Raw genomic sequence first — 15,043 nt, forward strand, 5'->3', positions numbered from 1 at the left:
AAATCCTCGTTAATATCGTAAGTCGCGTGCAAGGAAACAAACAAATAAAAGAAAAGTTTTGTGTGTACATCACCTCCTCACAGATAGATGGCTAAGGTCGGAGGAGTGAGGGACGAAATAATCATTCCGACTGGGTTAAGCTGTTGCATCAAACGAGAAGCAACTTCTGGTCTGGAGGAAAGGAATCTCCATTTGGTTGGCAGGCGTTGGTATACAAGTTAATTCCAGAGGCTTCGCTGATAAATAGTTTTCATGTCGTTGCTCTCCTACTTGTTCGTGGCTCAACAAATATGTCAGAACCTGCAAAAAGAAGGCAAGGGGACGTCTGACAGCTAGAAGCGGACCCGGAACCGTCTCTAGATAGATAACGGAATCGCCAGCTGCTGATAACCACCGCTGCTCGTGCCGCATCACCATGACACTGCAGCTCCGAGACTCTGAGGTTAGGCAGTTCCTGTACTGTGTTCCAGAACAGTCTTTTACTTACCTTTACGTATCCCTACCTCATATACTTTGTCGCGGTGCTTCCACGTTTACCGTCAGTAAAAGTCTCGCAGCAGAGTATCATTTCCTTGTTTATCAACGTAAGCCTTTAAAAAAACTTGCTTATGTCATGTACTCATGAAGTATTCGTAAGATTCTAAAAATAAATTGTCAGTTCTACATAAATTTTACTTTATGACGTACATAGCCGAGGTTCTGAGCATAAATAATAACAATGCTACCAAACTGAATTTCATTAGATGGAATCTCGAAATAATTTAAAACAGGTTTCCACAAATTCATTGCAATGACCTTCCAGCTTTCTCCCCATTGAATGTCGCACCACGTACAATAAATTTATGCAAATTAGCTCAGTGATTGAGGAAATGCTTACCACACTCTTAAAATACGGATAAAGAAAAAAACCACAAAGTGGTTAAAACTGTATGCCGGACCGAGACTCGAACTCGGGACGTTTGCCTTCCGCGGGCAAGTGTTCTACCAACTTTTTTTTTAATCTCATTTTGTTCGGTATTGTTAGTTCTATTTGATCGGGGTGGACGTCCCATGACGCTTGTTCAAGTTCATCGTTGATCCATTAACTCAGTTTTTTTTAATTACAAAGGGCAGCTAGGCCAACTGAGCTACCCAAGCACGATTCACGACCCACCCTCACAGGTTCGACTCTCGATCCAGCACACAGTTTTAATCCACCAGGAAATTTCATATCGGCGCACACTCCGCTGCAGAGCGAAAATCTCGTTCCAAGAACTAAGTGTTTCAGATTCACACTAAAGCTCTAGCCGTGTAACAGCTCGCCCTCGAGCGTTTCACCGCTCCCCAGTCCCGACAATTACTTGGGATCGCGGATAAAAACGAAAACGGGTTGGATTTCAATATTTTTCTGCAGCCATATTATCTTGCACACGTGTGTTGCACTTCGTCCTTCACACTTTCGTTAAGTGTGGTTGTAGTAACACAGTTTTGTCTTCTCTTGGTAACTGAGCTTCAAACCTCCGTCTGATCATCGTGAGTTAGTTTTGTATGGTTCTGAGACTTCCAACAAATTTGACACGTAATTTGAAACCTTTATCGATACTTGTTCTCGTTGACACTCCCCTCGAAATCATGAAAAGGAAAAGTTTTATCGCTTACATTTTCGCCGCCCATGAGTAAAACTTCAGCTTCACGCATGACGTTTTAATTTATTACTTCTTTGCTACCACTTCTATTCACAACACATTTTACAGACAGTTCTCACAAATACCACTGAATGTATTACAAAATATTGTCATTTTACGACACATGGTTCAGAAGACATCACGTCATAAAGAATGAGATCTGTGAAAAACTATCTTTTCTTCAAACGGAACTATCTTATACACAGAACTGGGGTTGGGGGTTTACGGTCGCTACTAGTGTTCCTCCAGCTATGATACCGGTAGCAACGTGATCTCATGACGTCTACATGACGCAACTCGGCGAAGTACATTTTATCTCCCTACACTCATGAACCGACGGACCGCAACCGAACGACCGATTTTTCGAGCCGGGCGGTCGAGAGGGTACGGGGACAGCTGCCCCTCCCCCCCCCCCCCTACAGCACACTCACACCTCTTCACTCAGTGAATAAATTATGGCGTGTGTAGCGCTGTCTTGCCAACAGCCCAACAAAAGTTCATTCTGTCACTGCGCACGCCTGTTCAAGTATGGCTAACATGAGAAGAGTGCGTGGCGGTCGATACTTTGATGGTACAGTTTCTGGAGAAATCTGAAGACTAAAGATGACTGTGGGACACGTCATGTAAAAACTGTTGCAATAGAGATGGAAGAAATGCGGAACTTGTCTCATTTTTTAACGAATGCCATTAGTGCTCCATGTGGCAAGCAGTGACAATAAAACATAGTTGTTCATTGTTAGAAATGTTGAAGTCCAAGACATCGCCATGCCTTCTGCTATGAGGAGCAAAATGTATGACTTTTTTACAGATCTAACATATGGTCAAATGCTCATTTCTTACGTATCTGTTGTATTTATTAGACAATGTGCGCCAACAGCGTTTGCAGTCTTTATTCTTTTAATTCGAAACGAGTTTCTTAAACTTGCTGGGGACATCTTTTGTGTTACATACAAAAATAAATTAACAAACAAAAATAAATTAACAATTTTTATAAGAAAATTATTGATTTTATTTATTTTGATTTACAATGATGTATTTCCTCTGGCAACTATAAATAACGTTGCAGGTTGCTTGAATCATTTTAGATAATAATTGTGGGTATACTGAGAGGCACCCACATGCCTTGCTCATACTGTGGCATCAAGCAGTGAGGCCTGCAAGATGAGTGGTCTGCCAAGCGAGTGGATTCATTCTTATTTATCGAGTAACATGAACTCTAGTACTCATACTTAAGTTATCCTCCTACATGATTAATACGCAACGGAAACACGAGCCTGACTATCAGTAATTTACAGAACTCTGACTGGACACTACGCACTGGCAATACCACATTTTCTTTTTGTCTTTTATTTAACGGCTATTATCGACACGTGGCCACCGCACTGAATATGAATGGCGCACACATTATAAATTCGGGACATTATTACAACATACAATTCGAAGGAAAAGTCACCAATATTTTTCTTTTCACTATCTTATTTATTCCGATAAATTCTCTAACCTAAACACACAAATTCTATAACCTACAACAACAACACGTGAGAAATTCCGCCCAGTGGGCATGGCTTTACAATGGTGAATCTCTATATTATGGTCTCGTAATTATTTTAACGCTACAGTGCACTTTCTGGATAGGATGGTGGATCTTTTATTGTACCTCACACTTCGACTCTCACAATCATCATCACTAAACTTTCCTCCAGACCGAGCGGTACCGAAGGAACAAGCATAACCCACTAATCTTTTGAAACTACCTCGCTACTCTCCCGTGCAAACCACACATACCCAAATTACGTGACATACACCACACTACAACATGAAATACTACACAGAGAATAGTCACAACATTATCACTTTCAGCTTTCCCACTTCAATCAATATTTATCCCAGTTTCACACGACACTGCTCCACTTCATAATTCCACTTTCCTACTATGAACTCTGGAGATATTTGCACGTCTTCCTGTGCAATGCAAGCCAAGTGGCGTTGCTGGATAGACGGCCGACTCACCTTGCTTCTCTCTCAGAGTTTGAGTCAAGCGTCACACGGAATCATATCACGCAAAGTAATACAACACGTGAGAAATTCCGCCCAGTGGGCATGGCTTTACAATGGTGAATCTCTATATTATGGTCTCGTAATTATTTTAACGCTACAGTGCACTTTCTGGATAGGATGGTGGATCTTTTATTGTACCTCACACTTCGACTCTCACAATCATCATCACTAAACTTTCCTCCAGACCGAGCGGTACCGAAGGAACAAGCATAACCCACTAATCTTTTGAAACTACCTCGCTACTCTCCCGTGCAAACCACACATACCCAAATTACGTGACATACACCACACTACAACATGAAATACTACACAGAGAATAGTCACAACATTATCACTTTCAGCTTTCCCACTTCAATCAATATTTATCCCAGTTTCACACGACACTGCTCCACTTCATAATTCCACTTTCCTACTATGAACTCTGGAGATATTTGCACGTCTTCCTGTGCAATGCAAGCCAAGTGGCGTTGCTGGATAGACGGCCGACTCACCTTGCTTCTCTCTCAGAGTTTGAGTCAAGCGTCACACGGAATCATATCACGCAAAGTAATACTAAGAACATCACACACGCCAGTCCTCAACTGATACCATGGACGAGTACTTCTCTTTATCCTTTGCCTCATACACAGATTGAGACTCACACAGTACTCACCACGTGGAAGTACTCGTCTCTAATTTCAAGTCCTGCACACGCCATTTCTTAAATATTTCAACTTATGGTACACACGCTATTTCTTAAATATTTCAACTTATTGTACACACGCTAGTAATTCAGCTTAACTTAAGCACACGGAAGTATTTCAACTTATTGCTACACGTGGTTTCATTGTGACCGTTGGTCACTTCCGAAGATTACTACAATCCCTTTAATATTACCTGCCTGACATTTAATTCTCCCCACAAAAGTTCCTGAAATAGAGAAATTATTATTTCAAACTACTCTTAAATATTCCACATGCATACCATGTCTCCACTCTTTCGTCATTACGGAGCACAACTAAAACAGGTCTTAACAGCACAAGATCCAGCGGCAGAGTGCTGAAACATGGCCGTTCTCTAGGTTCTCTCCCATCTCTGTCGAGGTGGGGGAAGCCACATTTCAGGCGCTCAAAGCTCTGGTAAATTTCATCTCTTTGGTCCCACCAAAGGTGGCCAAAGGATCGACTCAAAGATGATCATATATTCACATTCACTATCTGCGGTTAGCAGACAACCATACATTCATTCATTTCACAGATCTCACCAAACTGGATGTAGGGATTTACTTTGTGGGAGTGCACATGTGATCAATTAAATAAATAAATTGTCATTCTTTCCCACACTGGTATCCGGCTTCGCTGTATTAATTGAAATTGAGTTATTTTACAAAAAAAAAATGTGTTGTTCTGACAAAAATAATGAAGTATTTCGTACCTATTTTCAATGTCGGGCAGTACTGTACCCTTTCAATACAAATGCACTGAATTTGATGTCCTCGTAATTTCTGCCAGTGGCTAGCATCTTCTAGCAGTGTACAGCTTCTCTTTATGAACGTATTCTCCTTTCGTCAAATTTGTTTGGCGACATTCAGTAGACCCGAAAAGTGTGTTCTATCGATTATTAAGAAAGTATGAAAATCATCGGCTGCAGTTCCGTAAGTAACAGAGCGTGGGTGAATTTCTTCCTTCGTCTTGGTCATTTGTTTGCCCACAGCTTTCTCTTGGCTTGTTTTGGCTTCGTTAGACATAAAACAGCCAAGACAAGTCATAGTTGTTTGTGTAATAGTAAGGCATCTCGTTGAACATAACTTCAATGACCGTACGATAGCTCCACAACAGGAACAGAACGGCGCTGTAGTCGCTGATATGAGTGAAATCTGTTGGGACTTGTGTAAGCTGCAAAGCGATTGGTCGGTCGGCCGATTAATTGGCGCAAGTGTAGGGCCGTTAACATCTGACAAGAACAACGGACGAAGTAGTGAAAATCTTGAGTACTTGAATTTGACGCTACAAGAAAGTCAAAAACATATATCCAATATCTCAGACAGTATTTTAATAAAAGTACAGAGTGAAACGTATAATACATATTTATCATTTCGGAGTTAACATTCAGTCTCTAGGAAGAACTAAAGTAGATCCGCAGTGAAACCAGTACTGTTCGTGTATTACCAAATTTTCGCTGTGGAGCTGCAACTATATTTTGTAAGTTCTGTTGGACATATTTGTATGATTCCTTTGTCAAAGAGCTGGAATGAAGTCTGGTTGCTTTAGACTGTTCTGGAAAGAACAGCTTGTTTGCAATACGATGTCGTACATCAGTGAACAATTGAAAAGCAGATCGAAGGAAACAACTTCATTGTTACCAATCGCTGTCTAATTTATTTCCACGACGCGTTTCAAAGATTAAAACCTTCAGTATCAGGGGGATTTATTCGTATTACTGTGAGATGTATGCAGTGGCGGATACATATGAGGGCGCCCCCCCCCCCCCCCCATGCAGGGCCATCCACATTTCCCACCAACGCCGCCCCTACCAGTTAGCCCACATACTATTCGTTCGTTTCTTTCGTTCTGAGTCGACTCGACTGAATCGAGTTATCGGGTAGTTGTACTTTAATTCGTAGCAGGCGCGTCCGCGTCATCGTATTTCATGCGTTTCTGTCTGGCACATAGGGATCGACTTAATGGCTTAGCTCTGTTGAACACTCACTCTGGCCTTGATTCTCCTGTTGACGACGTAATTAACCAATTTGCCAGGAAGAATAGGCGCATAGAATTCATCATTTAAGGAAGAGAAACACAATTGTAACTTTTTTATATCATAAGATGGCATTGTCTTGTAGATGTGTCTAATCAATTTAAATAAAATTTCTTAAACTTTGCATGTGACCTGATTATTTATTATTACGGTAAAAGTAAAGGTAGCTCAAGATATCTTTAGCTCCCCATCATTGAGGTTTTTCTTTATCCGCCACTGGATGTATGTGTTGTGTTACAACTTTAGGGTAAGAGGAAACAAAAACACTATTTCAGAAACTTCACTGTGAGAAGGTTTTTAACAAAAAACTGAAAGTAAATGAAAATGTGTAAATAAGCAAACAACTAAAATGAAATACCATCAGTAGTCATACGCTTCTTTTTCTGTGCCAATACGTCACACATAAATTGTCTGTAAAACAAAGATGGTGTCTAGAAACTGCTAGATGCAAAGAACATATACTCAAAACAAAAACACCCTTTAAAAGTACAAAGAACGTATAGAAAAACAAAACCGTTATTTCGAAAAAAGTCTTACAGCAGTGTGAAGATCTTTGGTTGGGTAGATCAGTAGGTATGTTACATTAAATATTTAAGTAGCACACCAATCTTTTTCTGTCTAGTCTATGCAGCTTAAACTATATCCTTATTTACGTAATGCCTCGGTTTTTATTGGGCTGGCCCGCTTGATCAAAGTTATGAGTTTTCCATTGTGGTGTATGAAATTTGGCGTCTTGTGTCATGTCTGGGGGTTATGGCGATTTGTGTTACTATGCAGTGTGCCCAGCTTTCACTCATAATTATATCATGGGCCTTTGATTAGATAGTTTTTTTTTTAAACTGCGTTTTGTTTTTAAATTGTTTTATGGCAGAGAGCAAACTGTTTCTGAATTTTAATATTTGTGTCCACTGTGTTTTAGAAGCTCGTGTGCTCGCTGGTATTATTATCATCCAGCCCTTTAAATTTTGTGTGTTGTGACCTCCAGCTAATGGTAAGATCTCAGCGAGTTGTTATTTTAAATTCCTTCCTGGAAGAATTTAGTGCTTCCTTTGAGTAGTTATCTTTCACATCTTACATTTTCAGCGAGGGTTATACATCTTGTAACTTGGTTCTAAATTTTATTTTAAATTATTGGTGTGTTCCGTTCAGGTTTACCGCTGTTAACATCATTTATCCTTCTAGAGTGTAATATTTGTATCCGATATCGACTTGTTTCAGAGAACCATTGCCAGTGTTGAGACAAGGAGTTGTGCAGGCATATGCTATCTCAAACGCGAACATCTTCGTTATGAACCGCGCATTCGTCGCGCGTCTATCGAGTGTGGTGTTTCAGAGCTGGCAGCAGCGTTGCCGAACTGACTGGAAACGTTCTAGAAGTGCAATCGTGGTTAAACAATAACTTCCAGTTGTGGTGTGATTCAGTGAGACTTGTATGTTCGGTGTTTGTTGACAGCACTAACTAAGTTGCCGACAGAGCGTTCCGTGTCGGCAGCTTCTTGCCGCGCGGACCTGGCTTTCTCGCGGCCGTCCGCATGGCTGTCCAGCATCTCCCAGCGAGGCTCGCCATCTGTTTGCAGTCGCGTGTCCTGGCTCTCTGTGCTCGGGTCGCTTGTATTATCTGACTTGCACTGCAAAGGAGGTTTTGTTGTTGGTCAAGTGGCCTTTACCTGATAAACTGGCTTCACACAAGGAATTTTCCCTTTTATGTATTGTTCTGTTTAATACATATTATAACTTCGTTCTTAGTTTCATTGTAAATTATTTTGTGTAAACCCTTCGAGTAGGCCGTAAAGGCGAACTGTTATGTCTCGTTAACTAGCTAATATATATCTTTAGGCGGTCTACCTAATATATTGCTTTCCAGTTCGCTTGCAGAAATTTGTCCAGAGCTCAGTTTTAATTATTTTGCTGACTTATTTAAATTTTCTGTAGCCCAATATTTTTAAAATATTATCTCCTTGCATCTTGTTTAAGGCCGTCAAAGGGGTAGTATTATAACTTAGTACCTGTATCATTCACCATTTTGAACTTTCAAGAGTATAAATTTAACATGGCAAATTAACTTGGAATTTTCTTACCTGTTTTTGTTAAACGGGACCTGTTGTTACATTGAAAAATAAATGTTTGTTGATGTTAGTTGAAGGGGCATAGTCCCTCCATGTCATTTTCCTGATCCTGGTAATTCCCGATCACATTGTGTTACTGTTATTGAATAGTGACTGGTAACAATAAACTTGTTGTTTCATTCGATATCAGTAACAGTCACGATAAAGCCTACCTGAAAATGTGCGCATTGAAAATGGAATACAGATAGCCGTTGGAGGGCGAGTACTCGTCTTGCCGCGTGGAATCATCACTGGGTAATTCAGTGCCACCTGGTTTCCGTAAATCCGTCTCTGCCGGAGTGAGCTACTTTGGTGAGTCATGTGTTGGTGACAGATGGCTGTCGCAGAGCATAGTGCATAGTGACTATGGGTAGATGGACACAGTGCGGCAAGTCATTTGCAATGTTCAGTACTCCACAGCGAGAACTGATGAGCAGACTGTGGTGTCACCGCCAGACACCACACTTGCTAGGTGGTAGCTTAAATCGGCCGCGGTCCATGTAGTACATGTCGGACCCGCGTGTCGCCACTGTGATCGCAGACCTAGCGCCACCACCAAGGCAGGTCTCGTGATACGAGAGAGGACTCGACCCCAGTTGTACGAGAACCTAGCTACCGCCCAGTTGTACGAGAACCTAGCTACCGCCCAGTTGTACGAAGCCTTTCTCTCTCATTAGCCGAGAGACAGAATAGCCATCAGCTAAGTTAATGGCTACGAACTAGCAAGGCGCCATTTGTATCAGTGCCTATAGCTTACGAGTATTCAAGAGAGATGTATTCCAAGGACTAAATAAAAGATAAGTAATAAGCATCTACATACTTTTCTTCTTATTCATTTATAAGTTCTCATGTTCCAGACTTCACGCCCGTCTGCTTTAGCCGTGCGTGCCCTATCGGCTACAGCGTTAGTCTAGCATTCCTTTTCAGCCATCAACTTCACGGTGTCGGCCCAGCTACCGACACAACAATTATATGGCGACGAGGATGGGATGCTCGATGGTTGGTTCTGGTCGACGCCTTCAGTAATTTTCCTTTTGTTGTCCGGATGTCTTCCACGACGTCCTCCGCCACCATCCAAGCGTTGTCTGCTATCTTTTGCATAGAAGGTCTTCCGCAGACTATTGTTTCCGACAATGGCCCACAATTCATGTCCGCAGAATTTCAGTCATTCTGCCAGGCCAATGGTATTCAACATCTGACATCCGCGCCGTTTTCGCCTCAGTCCAACGGTGCCGCTGAACGATTGGTCCGGACTTTCAAGTCACAGATGTTGAAATTGAAAGAGTCGCATTCTCGGGAGGACGCATTGTTGCTCTTTTTGTCTTCGTATCGCTCTCAGCCCCGAGATGGTCGCTCGCCGGCTGAGTTGCTCCACGGTCGTCCTCATCGCACCTTGATGTCTTTGCTGCATCCGCCGCATCAGGTTCCTGTGCAGCGGCAGACTCCTGCTTTTGCTCCAGGCGACGTTGTATTTTATCGCAACTATCGAGGTTCACGGCGTTGGCTCGCAGGGCGCATTCTTCGCTGCCTCGGCCGCGCGATGTATTTGGTTTTGGGGGCCTCTGGTGAGGTGCGTCGGCATCTCAATCAGCTGCGCCTCTGTCGTCGCTCGGGTTCTGCCGCTCCCCGTCTGCTTTCAGCGACGGTGCCGTCCGGTCAGCGCCCTGGGGACCCATCTACTGGCTCGCCTCATCCCCAGGTGTTACCGACGATGCCTTCCATTTTGCCCCATGGCGACGCGCCGCCGCCGCCGCAGCAGCAGCAGCCGCCGCCGCCGCCGCTTGTTCTCCCGCCGGCGCCGCCCGCATTCGACGCTTCGTTGCAGCCGCCAAGCGCCTCCCAGGGTCACGCGCCGTCGATCGCTTCCCGTGACCAGCTGTCCTCCGCCATGGAACTCCCGCCCGCTCCGGACCACATGACGTCATCGCGCGTCGGCTACCCCGACGCAATGGAGATTGATCCTTCGGTCACTCCTGTCTCTTTACGGGCGCCTACACCGCATGTTGACGTGCACCCTGGACTAGTTTTGCAGGCGTTTCCTAGCTCCCCTCGGACCGGATGGCCGGGTGCGGGTGGCACAGCCTCGCCTGTTGTTAGGCTCCCCACCTCCTCGCATACGTCAACATGTGGTCCTCCCCACGGCGGGCGGAAGCCTTATCTCACGACCGTTCGCCGATTTGCGGGGGAGGAATGTGGTGTCACCGCCAGACACCACACTTGCTAGGTGGTAGCTTAAATCGGCCGCGGTCCATGTAGTACATGTCGGACCCGCGTGTCGCCACTGTGATCGCAGACCTAGCGCCACCACCAAGGCAGGTCTCGTGATACGAGAGTGGACTCGACCCCAGTTGTACGAGAACCTAGCTACCGCCCAGTTGTACGAGAACCTAGCTACCGCCCAGTTGTACGAAGCCTTTCTCTCTCATTAGCCGAGAGACAGAATAGCCATCAGCTAAGTTAATGGCTACGAACTAGCAAGGCGCCATTTGTATCAGTGCCTATAGCTTACGAGTATTCAAGAGAGATGTATTCCAAGGACTAAATAAAAGATAAGTAATAAGCATCTACATACTTTTCTTCTTATTCATTTATAAGTTCTCATGTTCCAGACTTCACGCCCGTCTGCTTTAGCCGTGCGTGCCCTATCGGCTACAGCGTTAGTCTAGCATTCCTTTTCAGCCATCAACTTCACGGTGTCGGCCCAGCTACCGACACAACACAGACAAACCCTCTGGAATCACCTCCTGTTCACTGAGTACAAAAGCCACCTCTCCACACTTGTACCTCTTCTCATCACTCGTAACAGGGCACAGAGATTAATGCGGTGACAGCTCTATTGCAGCAGAACTCTCGAAGGATCAAAATAGGTCTTCTGCACAGGTGGATGACTAAAAGGTGATACACGCTGGTTAATGAACACAAATTCATAAAATACCATATAGGGCGATGTATCCCATTTTTTTGTAATCAGAATCCCCATTCAGGCAGTCTGCTACATCAGAATTGGCCCCCAACAGCCACTATTTCCAGGAACCGACAGCTCGAACATGTTCATCTGCTTCTTTGCCTTCAGCATCCTGCAGCATCCTTCAGCAGAAACCATATGTCTCCCATCCTGAATCACAAAGTTCTGAGCAACAGCCTATGGCGATATGTTTACATACCAAATTGTCAGCGTGAGTTGTTGGGGGCCGTCAAACGGTCTTGTGTATGTACTGATCCCAGCGTTTTGTGAAGTTGGTGTCGCGATTCGTTAAAGCGATCATGAGGACATGACTGCTTCTTGCTTCATGCTGCTGGTTCACTGTGTCTATGCTACTGCAGATGAATGTGCCGTAAGTATGGCGACTACTCTGACAGTGAAAAATTCGTTGACAGGTCCCATTTATACCAGCTCTAATGTATCTTTGGTACGTTTATTGTGAAGTGGAAGAAATTATCTCAGTGTGAATTATAATTACTTTAAAGTGTGAGATCTGCATAACTTTATATTGCAGTAGAAAAGAGGCAATGGTAATGCTTATCGGAAAAATTGTCATTCTTAGTGGCGAGCCATTGATAGAAGCAACCGGAGTCACAAGACCGTCGATGTTTATTGTGTACTAACCTCTTCCCTGCAGCTTCGCTCGCTTACACGTTCAGTCCATGTACCGCACATGCCTCATGCTCCCCCTCTCACTGTCTACCTCACCCTCTCACCCCTATCTGTCCATGTCCTCCTCTCCTCTCTCTTTGTCCCTCGCCTCTTTCCTTCAGAGCAGACGTGGCATGGCGCCACTCTATGGCCTGCCATTTTGTTTCCGGTTCGTATTGGTGAACCCATGTTTCGTTGCCTGAGACGATGTTCGATAAGAAATTATCAAGATCAACCGGGTAATGCGCAAGCGACTCTTCACAGATGATCCTTCGTCGCCCTTTATGGTCTTCTGCTAGGGGGCGAGGAACCCAGCAGGCATACACCTTCGAGTACCCCAACCGGAGGACGTGTCCCAGGGCTACCAACACAGACGTACAGCTGTGCAGCGAGGTGTTTATGATCATCCGATCACCTCGCGTGAGACTGACTGTCCACACAGCCCAACACTCAAGGAGGCACAACTGTGTGTGACCGATCGGGGCACGGAACATCGGACAGGTTTGCGTGACCTTGATGACAGACACTCGCCAACGATTCAGTGTGCTTTTGTTCACTGTCAGTCTCCGTACACATTCTACAAGCTCCTGTGAATATCTTCGATGCTCTGCTTTTTCACCAAAAGAAATTCAATGACAGCTCCCTCCTTAGAACGCACTTCCGCTACAGACGCCATTTTAAAACGATGTATAGCGCCGCCATGTGTCGTAACTTCTTGTAACTACAGGTGCTGAACCGGGAGTAACTCACGAGGTGTCACAACAAATTCCGCATTTTTTCAACCGAAATTGGCCAAAAAAATGTGTTGCTTTACTTATTGAGTGGCCCTCCTACAATTTGGTTTCAAAGATTCAGTATCAGATTTATTCATGCGATTACCTGAAGTTGTGGTTTATTTGCATTTTATACTTTTCGTATAAAGGTCTCTTATTCTAAATTGAAGTTATAATATAAACAAGTAATATCAGTTCACGAGAAATTACAGATCTATCTATGTGTAATCTATACTTTCTGATATGAAAGCGTACTTCTCTTAAAGTTTTCAGAAAATTATCAAAAACTTATTGGAATAATGAGTATTGCAGCTGTCAAAGACCGAATCATACAAAACAGGCGTAATTCACTCCACCTTCTATCCAAAACTAAGTTTCCAGTCACAAAAGACTTAGATCTTAAGCTCCTGACATATAGGCCGTATTGCAAAGTACGACGCAAGCCTTTGTTAGGCTTCTACATCGTCACAAAATTCTCCGAATATCATATGGCTTAAGGTATTTGCCATAGAGAACTTGGATGAAACAAGCGTTATTACAGAAGTAAATAAATGCATCACTGTACACAAAACACAACACAGTTGCAGAATATATGTAAAAATATTTACACCAACCTTCAACCTTTTTTCGCGATATCTGCTTGCATTTATACTCTGAGTACATGGCAGGCATGATTTCGAGACAAACTCAGCAACCGTGTAGCCTACAAAACCATACAAGAACTCACTCTGTTTCGAGATAACCGCAGAATGATTTCCCGAAACATGACCGCAACGACCGCTGAATAATGTGCTCCCGCCCCTCTATGTATTCTCTGTCTCTTTGGGCCGACGTCACACACCGCGCGACTCATCAGATGCGCTCGCAGTGTTGCAGACAGCTCCAGGTTCAAATGGTTCAAATGGCTCTGAGCACTATGGGACTTAACATCTGAGGTCATCAGTCCCCTAGACTTAGAACTACTTAAACCTAACTAACCGAAGGATATCACACACATCCATGCCCGAGGCAGGATTCGAACCGGCGACCGTAGCGGTCGCGCGGTTCCAGACTGAAGCGCCTAGAACCGATCGGCCACTTCGGCCAGCGCAGACAGCTCCCAGCAGTTGAGTTTGTACACGTACACATTCTTGAGTTTGTACACGTACATATATGTCAATGTTCCGACAAGGCACCCTATGGTGCGCATCGGACGACTCTTTCAGTATCACTATATTTTTCCCCCTTTCCGTCTTCCGTCAGTGAATGTTGTGTGTAGCATAATGACTGTCGTATGTCTCCGTATTTACTCCTCTCATCATTTCGCAATACGAATACGAGACGCATGTTGTCCGACCTTCCCGAGACCGTACGTTCTCTAAATTTTAACTATAAATCTCTCACTGATTCATACTTCCGCTCTTGTAGTGTGTAACAATGGCCTTTTTTGAACATCTCCATAATGATCTCGTTCTTAATGCACCTTGGTAGGGATCACAGACTGAGTAGATTACATCAGCACCCTGCGAACCACTGTGAAGTGCATGGCAGAGGGTACGTCCCAGAGTAACAGCCATTAGGGCTTTTTGCCCTTCCATTCACGTATAGAACGCGGGAAAAATGATTCTTTAAATGCCCTGGGCGTCGTGTAATTAATCTAACGTATTCTTTAAGATTCCTGGGGAGCGATATGTAGGGGAGGGGGGCGGTGTATTATATTCATAGAGTCATCATTTAAAGTTGGTTCTTGAGACTCTGTAAGTAGACTTTCTCCGGATAGTTTCCGTCTATGTTCAATAGGTGCCAGTTCAGTTCCTTCAACATCTCAGTGACACATTCCTGCTGGAGAAACAAGCCTGTGAACATTCGATCTGCCCTTCTCCGTATAAGTTCAATATCCCCTGCTAGTAAAATGTAACTTGCGAACTGATTGTATGAGTGATTTGTAAGCAGTCTACTTTATAGATTGACTGCATTTCCTTAGCGTGCTACCAATAACCCGAAGTCTGCTACCCGCTGTAACCACGACTGGGCCTGTGTGATAGCTCCACTTCCTGTTACTACTAAGCGTTACAATCAAGTATTTGTATGAGT

The sequence above is a fragment of the Schistocerca piceifrons genome, chromosome 2 (assembly GCF_021461385.2).
Source record: "Schistocerca piceifrons isolate TAMUIC-IGC-003096 chromosome 2, iqSchPice1.1, whole genome shotgun sequence".
NCBI classification, from domain to species: Eukaryota; Metazoa; Arthropoda; class Insecta; order Orthoptera; family Acrididae; genus Schistocerca; species Schistocerca piceifrons.